Consider the following 12,713-nt stretch of genomic DNA (forward strand, 5'->3'; position numbering starts at 1 on the left):
CAGTCAGTGAAATCAGGGGGCTTCCATAGCCTTGGCAGCTCATGACAAGAGCCTAGGGTGATTACTGAGGCCATAAACAAGAGTGTCAATTTGTTAAGTCAACAACAGGAGTCACTGTGCACTTACTCCTCATGTAGGATCTTTGTCCTTAGTGTGCTGTACATTGAGATTTAATGCTATAACTAGTACTGAAACAGTATTTTTCACTTTATGTTTCTGTGTGGGAGCAAACTGTTGAAATCTTTACTTAATATATGCTAAGCTGATTTTCTGTATATAAAGAGAATCGAAGATGAACCTTGATGTGAATGAAAGGGGAGAGGGAGTGGGAAAGGGGAGGGTTGCGGGTGGGAGGGACGTTATGGGGGGGAAGCCATTGTAATCCATAAGCTGTACTTTGGAAATTTATATTCATTAAATAAAAGTTAAAAAAAAGAAATCCAATACTAAAACCAAAAAAAAAGAAGCCAAGAATATGTATCCCACCATGATTTTAAGTGGGAAAACCCTGGCCTGTGGAATTATTAACAGAAGGAAGGAGGTAGGAAGAAAGGGAAGGGGCAGTGAATGCTGAGGGTCTCCACTCAGATTCCTACCTAGGGCCAATATATCCATCCCTACCATTGGATTTATTGACTTCATTGTATTCACAGCTCAGTATTTCAAAGGAAATTTTCACGTCACCAAGAAGTGTACTGTCCAAGGTGGCATCCACAGGTGATAATGTAGATGTGGGTATTTAAAAACCTGGACATTTGCTTTTCCTTTGGGACATCACAGAGGACCATGCCTTCCCTAAGTTTGCTAAGAGTGTTCGAGGCTCAGTTCCGGTGAAATGGGTGTTCCTGGACTCCATCATCCAAACCTCCCTCACTCACCTGCACTGAAAGATTCCTTCAGAAGAATCTCACTGAGTGTTCTATTTACAATTCCTGACATCACAGATGGTTTTTCCTAACATTTTGGTTTGAGAGGCAGAAAGAGACATAACAGAGGTCTTCCATTCATTGGTACACTCACTAATGTGCTGGGAGTCTGGCAATTGTAGGCCCCGGGTATAGGAATTCTGTTCAGGTCTTCCATGAGGGTTAACTATTTCAATTAATCAAGACATTACAGCTGCCTCCCAGGATCTGCATTAGCAAATCAGTGATTTATGTAAGACCCAGTACACACCATCAGCAATACAGGCCCATTACTGCCAAAAAAAAAAAAGACTTCAGTCACATAAGAGGATTCTAAGCTGGAAAAAATATTTCACCAAAAATCAGAGTGAGTAATTGTGATTTTCATGACAAGTTATGTGATGTTGTGAAAAGAAATGAAATCCAGTGTATCAGGAGATCCATACAAACTTTGTCATGGTTTACATGCCACATGGGTTCTATCCCACATTTGGGTGAGAGAGAGCAGGATATTATCTTGGTGGTATTGCATTCAGAATTGATGCCTTCCCAGTTTGCACTGCAGGACATGAAGAGAAAATAGGGATATGACATATTTTCATGCTATTACCTTTCTTCCAAAGGCTAAGGGCATGAGAAGCATGGTGTTCTCTGTGTGCAGAATAACAGAATTCAGCTATCTCTAGAGCAATCTTTCTTTTTACCCAGTAGCATTCTCCTCAAAGGCCTCCCTTGGAGAGAATATCTCAGCCTTACCCCAACAAAGATAATTCACAGTCATGACTACTTTGGCTTTCAGATCACCTATGGCCCTTTTGATCCTCTGCTAAGTGATAAAGACCAGTTTCCCTCACTATCAGATGGCCACCAGTGACAGCACTGTGGTCCATGGAATGATCTCCTTGTTGCTGCATTTTGGCTGGACTTGGGTGGCGCTCTTTGTATCTGATGATATGAAAGGAGAGCAGTTCCTTCGGTACTTTGAGGCAGAGATGGTAAAGAAAGGTCTCTGTGTGGCCTTCACACAAAAGCTCCCTGCCACTAAGAGACTGTATGCCTCCACTGATATCACTTTCATGACTGGGATCAGCCTTTCTTCTGCAAATGTGCACATACTCTATGGTGAAGTAAGGAGCCTCATCAATGTGGACTTTGAAGGAGGATACTTTTTAACCGTGGGCAAGGTGTGGATCATGGTAGCAAAGTGGAACATCATTGTGCATGAGACATAGCGTGTACTGCACTCTTTCCATGGAGGCTTCTCATTTTCACCACACAAGGGGGAAATCCCAGGCCTCAAACATTTTCTCAAGACAGTGGACCCTTCCCACTACCCAGAAGATTTTTACTTCACTAAACTCTGGTTTCACATTTTCACCTGCCTACCTTCTGGGTCGCTATGTGGAGAAATAGGAGACTGCCCACCAAACACTTCCTTAGAGTTTTCCCCAGGAGACATCGACATAATGACTCTATCTGACTCTAGCTATTTCATCTACAATGCTGTGTATGCAGTGGCCCATGCCCTCCATAAGATGTTTCTAGAGAAAGTAGAAATGGGATCTCCAGGAGATGCAGCTCAACCTAAGCTTCTCCCTTGGCAGGTAAACCTCCTCCAGAACAGGACAGGCATGAAGCCCTAATATATTTGCACTTTTTTTTTACTGAAGTAGAACTCCATGGTTTTTGTCATATACTGCCAGATAAGGTTTAAAAAGTTAATCAAATTCTCAACTAAGTTTCTATAGGAGAGCTGAGTGGAGAGAAACCCACATGGTATCAATTTTAAGCATTAGTGAGATATAAAATTCTAAGTATAGATAATTTAACACATATAACTCATGTGTTTGTCTTATTTTGGATCTACAAGGACTGCTAGAAATCTTCAATTTTAGAAAAATGTATATCTTTAAAAAACTAGACTTATGTCAAATTTTAAAAGCATTAATATTCTGACTTTTAAGTTTACTTTGTTGAACCCTAGAAGAAGCTCAGGTAAGAACACAACTGGTTACCATCATTAAAATTATCCTTTAGCACACCCATCCATGACAGACCCATGTTTAAGTGCAAAGCTTACCTTCCCTAAAGCCCCAACTAAACCTCCTTCCTGGTCATGGATACAGCAGAGTGCATGCCTAAGCCAGCTAATATAATTTACTGTTTGTATTAAATCACTTCCCATCATTTCTTCAGGCAATGATTGAATAGTTCCCCTCACATGAACCCATGACATGGTGACCACCCAAACCCAACTAAGTCTCTCCTAAGAAGAATCCCTGAGGATTATGAGCCTGAGAAGTGACTGCTTAGTGCATGTACACCACTCAATAACCTGTAACTTGAATTCCATTTCTTGGATTTCTTCAATCTCATTGTCTTCACAATCTAGTATTGAAGTGTTGTGTACTTTTGTGGCCATCATAGTGTCTTCCTTATTCTGTTTCTTGAACTGGTGCATTTGTTGATCATCATTTGTGGAGATACTAGTTGGTTTCTGTGATTTATCACTGTGGTGGCTTTCATCTTTGGACTATGTGTGGATTAATGGAATGTCTGCTTTCAGGGCATCCCTAGAGCTTTGTGGTAGATATGTCCAGGAAGCTCTTTTCAGTGCTCCAGGGTGAGGTTTGTATCTGAGGTGACACACCCAGGTTTGGCATAGTAAATCTCTATCTCTTTCTCTTTTTTTTTTTTTTTGATCAGATAGGTTTGTTTATGTCTGTTGGTGTAGACTCAGCTGAGCTCCTCTACTCAAAGGAGACCAGTTACTGGGTGCTAGCTCCAGTGTGTATATTATTTGTTTGCTCTGCCATAAGGACCACACAGAGGATCTGTGCAGTCCACAGTGTAAGCTCAGATTCTCCAGCAATGTCCCTGGCCAGCTCACCAGGGAGCCCTGATCATATGGCACCTCCAGCAGTGAGTGCCCAAAGTCTCAGCCACAGGCTGAGTCCTCTTATATGTTTGTCTTGTTTTGGATCAACAGGGACTGCTGGAAATCTTCAGTTTTAGAAAAATGTGTATCTAAGAAAAATAGGCTTATGTCAAATTTTAAAAGCATTAATAATGTGACTTTTAAGATTACTTTGTTGAACTCTAGAAGAAGCTCAGGTAAGAACACAACACAATCCTGCACACAAGCCTCCCACAGTCACAAGCACTCAGCCCCCTGTCCTCACCAGACTCAGGAGTCTCTGCTTGGCTGTTTGCTGGTGCAGCTTTTATGTATGTCCAAGGTTATGCCTGTTCTCTATCAGCTTGTTACAGGACACAGTTGAAGGGTAATTGGAGAGAGAGAAAACATGCCCCCTACTTTGTTTATTTTCCTGTAGTTTGTCAGGTACACTATCCCCCATGGGACTCCAAGCTGGATTCCCTCTAAGCTCTTCCTGCAGCTTTTCACCAGTGGCTTGGTCTCCAGCGGATTGGTCTCACCTCACTCTCCAACACTGGTGCAGAGGCTCTCAGCTGCTGGGGTCCTGAGATGTGCATGTCCTTACCCTCCACATAGGTCCACTGTGTCCCTCCAATTTGTGTAGAATTTCCTCTGCTGTTTTCTTCCTAACACTTCCCTGAGCCTGCAGTCCTTCTACTTTTTCTTAAACTATGTTCTCCTAGACTACAGCAGCCATCACCCTCCCTTCTCCACCATTTTAATCCCATCTCTAGCACCTAAACTTGAATGCTGTACATCTTACAATTATGTTTGTCCTCTAGCTTCACCCACTCCTGAAGAAAATCCAGTTTAGGAACAGTGCTGGAAGTGACATATCTTTCCATGAAACAAGGCACGATGTGGTACAATATGATATCCAGAATATTGTGAATTATCCTGTGGGTCTTGGGTTGATGGTCAACATTGGAAAGTTTTTCTCTAAGAGTTCACGTGATCCAGCCTTGGTTATCAATGAAGACATGATAGAATGGCCTATTGCGTTTAAAGAGGTATGGATCCCTTTCAATACCACAGGCCTACATAGAGGTCTGAGTAGAATCTTGGGAGTAGATTAATTATGAAGCCTTTATGTAAGCATCAGAGTCTCAGTTCACATCATGGTTTCCAAATACATGGTAATACTTATATATGTAGCTAATCCTTACATGTTCTTATATATACATATATATATAATCCTTATTATATATATATATTATAATCCTTATAATATATATATTACAATCCTTATAATATATACATAATCCTTACATATTATATATATATATAGGTAATCCTATATATATATATATATATATATATATAAAAATATATGTAGGGTATCCTGTATATAGGTAATATATATTATTGTATTCTTATATATATAGAGAGGTAATCCTTATATAGTCTTAGGTAATGCATGTTGAATGAATGTGCAACTTGGAATAATCTACTGATTTATTTTGAATTTTTTAAAAATTTTATTTATTTGAGAGGTAGAGTTATAGACAGTGAGAGGGAGAGACAGAGAGAAATGTCTTCCATCCAGTGGTTCACTCCCCAAATGGCTGCAATGGCCGTGCTGTGCTGATCTGAAGCCAGGAGCCAGGTGCTTCCATCCAGTCTCCCATATGGGTAAAGGGGTCCAAGGACTTGGGCCATCTTCTACTGCTTTCCCAGGCCACATCAGAGAGCTGTATTGGAAGAAGAACAGCCAGGACTAGAACTAGTGACCATAGGGGATGCCGGTACCAAAGGTGGAGGATTAACCTAATGTGCCACAGCACCAGCCCCTGATTTATTTTTTGAATTTGAACACATATATTTTGTAGATGTTTAGTGAATAGAATGAAGGCTATAAATGAAAAGAAATAGAGAGATTAGTGTATAGACACATAAATCCTAAATATATCTATATATTCTGAAGACCTTAATCACATATGGTGAGGGTCTTTATGTTGTGATGCATGATGAACACAGTGGATTATGGGTTGACTTATCATTCGCCTCTTTGTAGATAGCATTTCCTTTTTTCATTTCACATGCTACTCAGTCTTCCACAATTTATTCTACATAACATCTTGAGATATTGACAATAATTTGTCATGTTTCCAAAATATGATATTTTCTGCATGACCAAATATAACAACAATGCATTGCACCCAAGTGATGTGTTTATCTCTAAAATTAATGGCCTGCCTGAATGGAAAATATCAGAAATGTACTAAACACAATTATTGTTTCGTAACACATTCTAAACATTTCTATGTTGACCTGAATTTTTCATAGTTACTCTCAGTGGTGTGCCTCCGTATCATGTCTTTTGTTTCTTTTATCTGTGATATAAAATATTCTAATCAACTAAGTATGAGTTCATGGTCAATTTTTTCTCAGACATTCTAGTTTTCAGAATCATTGCCACATAGAAACCCACATTAAACATATTTTGGATATAGTAGTTCAATAAGAGATAAATGGCAGAGGATGTTAGCGGGTGATGTGTGAAATAAAAGTGATTAACTGCATTTGTAATATTTGCTACATGTTGATAAAGTACAATATGACCACAGAAGCTCCACATTAGCTGCCTAGGTAATGATGACTTGGCAGGCATAAGAGGAGACACAGTGGTGACCTTCAACTGAAGGTCACATTTTCTGTTGTGAGGGGTTAAGCATTGAAATTCTATCAATGTGGCCAATAATCAAGATGAATGTTTCTACTTTTTCCTTTCAGACTCCTCAATCTGTGTGTAGCCAGAGCTGTGGCCCAGGATTCAGGAAAGTGCCACAGGAAGGAAGACCTGTCTGCTGCTATACTTGCACTTTTTGCACAGACAGAGACATTTCCAATCAGACAGGTAGAAACCGTATCCATTTCTACTGATATTTCTACTGTCATAATTATACTACTCAGCCAAAAAAAGGAATAAAATCAGGCCGGTGCCGCGGCTCACTAGGCTAATCCTCCACCTAGCAGCGCCAGCACACTGGGTTCTAGTCCCGGTTGGGGCACCGGATTCTGTCCCGGTTGCCCCTCTTCCAGGCCAGCTCTCTGCTGTGGCCAGGGAGTGCAGTGGAGGATGGCCCAGGTGCTTGGGCCCTGCACCCCATGGGAGACCAGGAAAAGCACCTGGCTCCTGGCTCCTGCCATCGGATCAGCGCGGTGCGCCGGCCGCAGTGCGCTGGCTGCAGTGGCCATTGGAGGGTGAACCAATGGCAAAGGAAGACCTTTCTCTCTGTCTCTCTCTCTCACTGTCCACTCTGCCTGTCAAAAAAAAAAAAAAAAAAGGAATGAAATCCTGCCATTTGCAACAACAGTGATGCAACTGGAAGCCATTATGCTCAGTGAAATAATCCAGTCCCCAAAAGATAAATATCATCATATGTTTTCTCTGATATTTAGTAGTTAATATAGACTACAAAAAAGCATTGCTTAAGAATGAAACTGACATATTAGGATTTCATTATGTTTTTAGCTCTTTTTTATACCCCTGTGGAACAGTGTGCTGTTTCTACATTTTACTTCTTGAACATTATGGCTAATGGTGCATTAAGTCTGTGGTTATAAAGCAACTGAATTTGTATTATTGTAAAAATTAAAACAAGAAAGGAAGGAAGGAAGGAGGAGTATTCTGGGAGGGAAGGAAGGAGGGAAGTATGGTTACCATCTTAGAGTCGTTTCTATAAAATATATGAAATCTGTTCTCTTTACATTGATAAAAATTTAAAATAAGAATAAATAACCCAAAGTGAATTGTGATTGGGAATGTGATGGGAGAGAGAGTGGGAGGTGGGGGATGGGAGGGTTGCAGGTGAGAGGGAGTAGTTATAGGGGGAAAAAGCCACTGTAATCCAAAAGTTGTACTTTGGAAATTTATATTTATTAATTAAAAGTTAAAAAAAAACAAAAACAAAACAAAAAATGAAAAAACCAACAATATTTGTAATGAGATTGTAGTGAACCATTGCTATGAATACAAACATTCACTTGTTATCTCCATACATCCATTTTATGATTGCTATGTCTACCACATTATGTGTAGACCGGTTTTTGGTGGCGCTCATCCTTTTGGGCTTAATTGTGCTATTGATTTGACAAGACATCTTATTTTACCCTCCAATTCTGAGAGAGGCAGTCCTAATCTGAGCTCTTCCAATGGGCTGTGCTTAAATCTAGACAATACATGTAAAAAGCATCACCATCAAGCTTAGTTATGCTTCCTTAGATGAGCAAATCCATGTATTTTCATGCATAAATGCAATGTACAGGGACGGTGCAAGTTGATACAGAAATGTTTTATTACTCTTGAACCATATTTAGCATTATGCAGTGTGAAATATGAAGACAATATATAATCATAAAGGATGCAGATTGGCATCATTAAAAAGGGTCTTTGCACAAGATAAACATTTAAGGAATTACCTATGAAAGCCAAATATATCAAATTATGTAAAGTAGACATACACTAATTAGAAAATGCTTCCATTATTCAAAATACTGAGCAGATAATACTTTTTAAAAGATTTATTTTATTTATTTGAAAGACAGAGTTACAGGGTCAAGTAGAGACAGAGAAAGAAGTCTTACATCTGCTGGTTCACTCCCCAGATGGCTGCAATGGCCAGAGCTGCACTGACCTGAAGCCAGGGGCCAGGAGTTTCTACCAGGTCTCCCATGGCAGGTGTGGGGCCCAAGGACTTGGGTCATCTTCTACTGCTACCCCAGACCATAGCAGAGAGCTGGATCAAGGGGCAGCTGGGACTGGAACCGGCACCTGTATGGGGTGCTGGCCAGGGCATTAACTTGCTGAGCCACATCACCGGCCCAAAAATAGTTTTTATTGCTCAAAAATAATAATTCAATGACCATTAATGCAGCAGTAGAAAGCACTTAATTTTTCACACTTCAGAGAAAGAATAGATTTATCAGGTATAAAGATTATAACAAATAATTTATCAGAGTGATGTGCAACACCCACTAAGTATATGAAACAAGAAACAAAAATAAATTACCATCATATGGGAATTCGTAGCTCATCACATAGGTGCTTGTGTGTGTCCAGATTGTCTCTGAGACAAAAGCTAGGAGCACCTACTGATTCTAGGAAGAGAGCATTCTCCCTGGATTGGGAATGCAGAGTTACCCTAGTGCATCTTGGTATATGATAGAGGCAGTTTGTTCTCAAAGTGGCAGTGCAAAAGTGACGCCTTTCCTGGACAGAAAAAGGCAGCAATTAAGTATCAATCCTGAGTCTCTCTTTTTCCTCAGATGCAGAGCAGTGCATCCCATGTGCAGATCACGAGTAACCAAACATGGAGAGAAACCACTGCCTCCCCAAGCTGGTGACCTTCTTAGCCTTTGAGGAATCCCTGGGGATGGCTCTGGCCTGCATGGCTCTGTGCTTCTCAGTACTCACAGCTGTGGTCCTTTGGGTCTTTGTGAAGCACCGAGACACTCCCATCATCAAGGCCAGTAAGAGGACCCTCAGCTACATCCTGCTCATTGCCCTCCTCCTGTGCTTCCTCTGCTCCTTACTCTTCCTTGGCCGTCCAAACACAGCCACCTGCCTCCTGCAACAAATAGCATTTGGACTTGTGTTCACAGTGGCTGTTTCCACTGTGCTGGCCAAGACCATCACTGTGATTCTGGCCTTCAAGTTTACAAAACCTGGAAGAACTATCAGGCAACTGCTGGTGTCAGGAGCTTCTAACTCCCTCATTCCCATCTGCTTCCTGATCCAACTGGCTGTCTGTGGCATCTGGCTGGGAATCTCTCCTCCCTTCACTGAGTTAGATGCACACTCTGAGCATGGCCACATCATCCTGGTGTGCAACAAGGGCTCAGTCACTGCCTTCTACTGTGTCCTGGGCTACCTGGGCTCCTTGGCCCTGGCGAGCTTCACCTTGGCTTTCCTAGCCAGGAACCTGCCTGACACATTCAATGAAGCCAAGTTCCTGACGTTCAGCATGCTGGTGTTCTGCAGTGTCTGGGTGACCTTCCTGCCTGTCTACCACAGCACCAAGGGGAAGGTCATGGTGGCTGTGGAGGTCTTCTCCATCTTGGCCTCCAGTGCAGGGCTCCTGGGCTGCATCTTCCTCCCCAAGTGCTACATTATTCTCATAAGGCCTGAAAAGAATTCTTTGAAAGACTTAAAGAAAAGAGCAAGTTCTAAGGGATTCTGAAGATTTCCACTTGCTTTGCTGTCACATATTCAGAGTTTAGGACCGATAATCCAGACTGAAGTGGCATTTAAGATATATGAAGGAAATGAAATTGATTTTTCCTTTAAATACAACTGGTGGGTTGTGTGTTTAGCCTAGTGATCTGAGAGAATGGCATCAGTTTCTGGCTCTGGTTTTTGCTCCTGACCTGGGCTACTGATTCCTAGGGCCCTGGAGGAAGTGGTGAATCTTCATGTAACTTTGTCCTGGCCATCCATGTAAAATTCTTGGGTCTGACTCCCTGTTGTTGGTTGTAGCCTCGATCCAGGAAAAAGCACTGGGGTTGAGGAGGTGTGAGGCATTGAATAGGATTTCTCTTTGTCTCTATCACTAACCTTCTTTTTCTCTCCCTCTCAGAGTTAGTAATGGAGTTTAGGGAAAAATTTTAAATTGAGTAAAGTAAATCATGGTGTAAATCAAACCTTGGATGTGCATCAAGGCTATAACAGCAATGTTATTTTATATTAAATTGCTATTCCTAAAATCCTGGAGACTGAATTAATTTCTATTTATCAATGTGCAGACAATGTAAGTGTTCTTATTTGCTAAGACATCTAATTAACATGCTTCACGTTCTGTTTGCCCTGGCTATTGATTGTTTAACATATATTTCTTGGCATTGTGATTTAACTGTGTTTTTTTTTTTTTCCCAGAAACAGGAGGAGCATGGTCAAGCAGTGTTCCTTGTGGGGATGCCACGTTGTCCAAAAAATCTTAATAAATAACGATTGTTGAGTGGATTTTTGTGTAAGGTGTAGGTTGGGGAACTTGCTTCATGCTTCTGCACGTGGAAATCCAGTTTTCCCAGCACCATTTATTGAATAGACTGTCCTTACTCCAGGGATTGGTTTTGGATCCTTGATCAAATATAAGTTGATTGTAGATGTTTGGATTGATTTCTGGTGTTTCTATTCTGTTCCATTGGTCTATCCATCTGTTTCTATACCAGTACCATGCTGTTTTGATTACAACTGCCCTGTAGTATGTCCTGAAATCTGGTATTGTGATGCCTCTGGATTTGTTTTTATTGTACAAGATTTCTTTAGCTATTCGAGGTCTCCTGTGTCTCCATATGAATTTCAGCATCATTTTTTCCAGATATGTGAAGAATGTCTTTGGTATTTTTATTGGTATCACATTGAATCTATAAATTGCTTTTGGGAGAATGGACATTTTGATGATATCGATTCTTTCAATCCATGAGCAAGAAATACTTTTCAATGTTTTGTTAGCCTCCTCTATTTCTTTCCTTAATATTTTGTAATTCTCATTGTAGAGATCTTTAACATCCTTGGTTAAGTTTATTCCAAGGTATTTGTGGTTTTTGTGCCTATTTTGAGTGGGATTAAAGATCTAAATCTACGACCTAAGACCATCGAATTATTAGAGAACATTAGAGAAACCCTGCAAGATATAGGTACCGGAAAAGACTTTTTGGAAAAGACCCTGGAATCACAGGCAGTCAAAGCCAAAATTAACATTTGGGATTACATCAAATTGAGAAGTTTCTGTACTGCAAAAGAAAGAGTCAGGAAAGTGAAGAGGCAACCGACAGAATGGGAAAAGATATTTGCAAACTATGCAATAGATAAAGGGTTAATAACCAGAATCTACAAAGAGATCAAAACAAACAACCTACTTAAGAGATGGGACAAGGACCTCAATAGACATTTTTCAAAAGAGGAAATCTAAATGGCAACAAACACAAGAAAAAATGTTCAAGATCACTAGCAATCAGGGAAAGGCAAATCAAAACCACAATGAGGCTTCACCTTACCCTGGTTAGAATGGCTCACATTCAGAAATCTACCAACAACAGATGCTGGCGAGGATGTGGAGAAAAAAGGACACTAACCCACTGTTGGTGAGAATGCAAACTGGTCAAGCCACTATGCAAGTTAGTCTGGAGATTCCTCAGAAACCTGAATATAACCCTACCGTTCGACCCAGCCATCCCACTCCTTGGAATTTACCCAAAGGAAATTAAATTGGAAAAAACAAGACTGTCTGCACATTAATGTTTATTGCAGATCAACTCATAATAGCTAAGACCTGGAATAAACCCCAAAGCTCATCAACAGTAGACTGGATAAAGATATTATGAGACATGTACTCTATAGAATACTATACAGCAGTAATAAAAATGAAATCCTGTCATTTGCAACAAAATGGAGGAATCTGGAAATCATCATGCTGAATGAATTAAGCAAGACCCAAATGTACAAATATCATATGTTCTCCTTGATCGGTGACAACTAACCAACCACCAAAAAGGAAACTTGTTGAAGTGAAATGGACACTATGAGAAACAGTGACTTGATCAGCCCTTATCCTGACTGTTGATGTAGTATTTAATACTTTATCCCTTTTCAAATTTTTTTGTTCTACTTAATACTATTGGTTGAACTCTGTAATTAACACACAGTTATTCTTAGGTGTTGAAATTTAACTGAAAAGTGATCTCTGTTAAATGTAAGAGTGGGAATAAGAGAGGGAGGAGATGTACAATTTGGGACATGCTCAAGCTGACTTGCCCCAAATGGTGGAGTTAGAAACGTGCCAGGGGATTCTAATACAATCCCATCAATGTGGCTTGTGCCAATGTCATCTCACTAGCCCAAGTGATCAATTCCAGTTCACAATTGATGA

General features: G+C 40.4%; 1 pseudogene; it reads left to right on the top strand.

The window, feature by feature from the left end:
- Positions 1–2,371: 2,371 nt before the first annotated feature.
- Positions 2,372–10,025, top strand: LOC127485283 (vomeronasal type-2 receptor 116-like; annotated as a pseudogene).
- Positions 10,026–12,713: the final 2,688 nt, after the last annotated feature.

The sequence above is a fragment of the Oryctolagus cuniculus genome, assembly GCF_964237555.1.
Source record: "Oryctolagus cuniculus chromosome 16 unlocalized genomic scaffold, mOryCun1.1 SUPER_16_unloc_1, whole genome shotgun sequence".
In the NCBI taxonomy this organism is placed as follows: Eukaryota; Metazoa; Chordata; class Mammalia; order Lagomorpha; family Leporidae; genus Oryctolagus; species Oryctolagus cuniculus.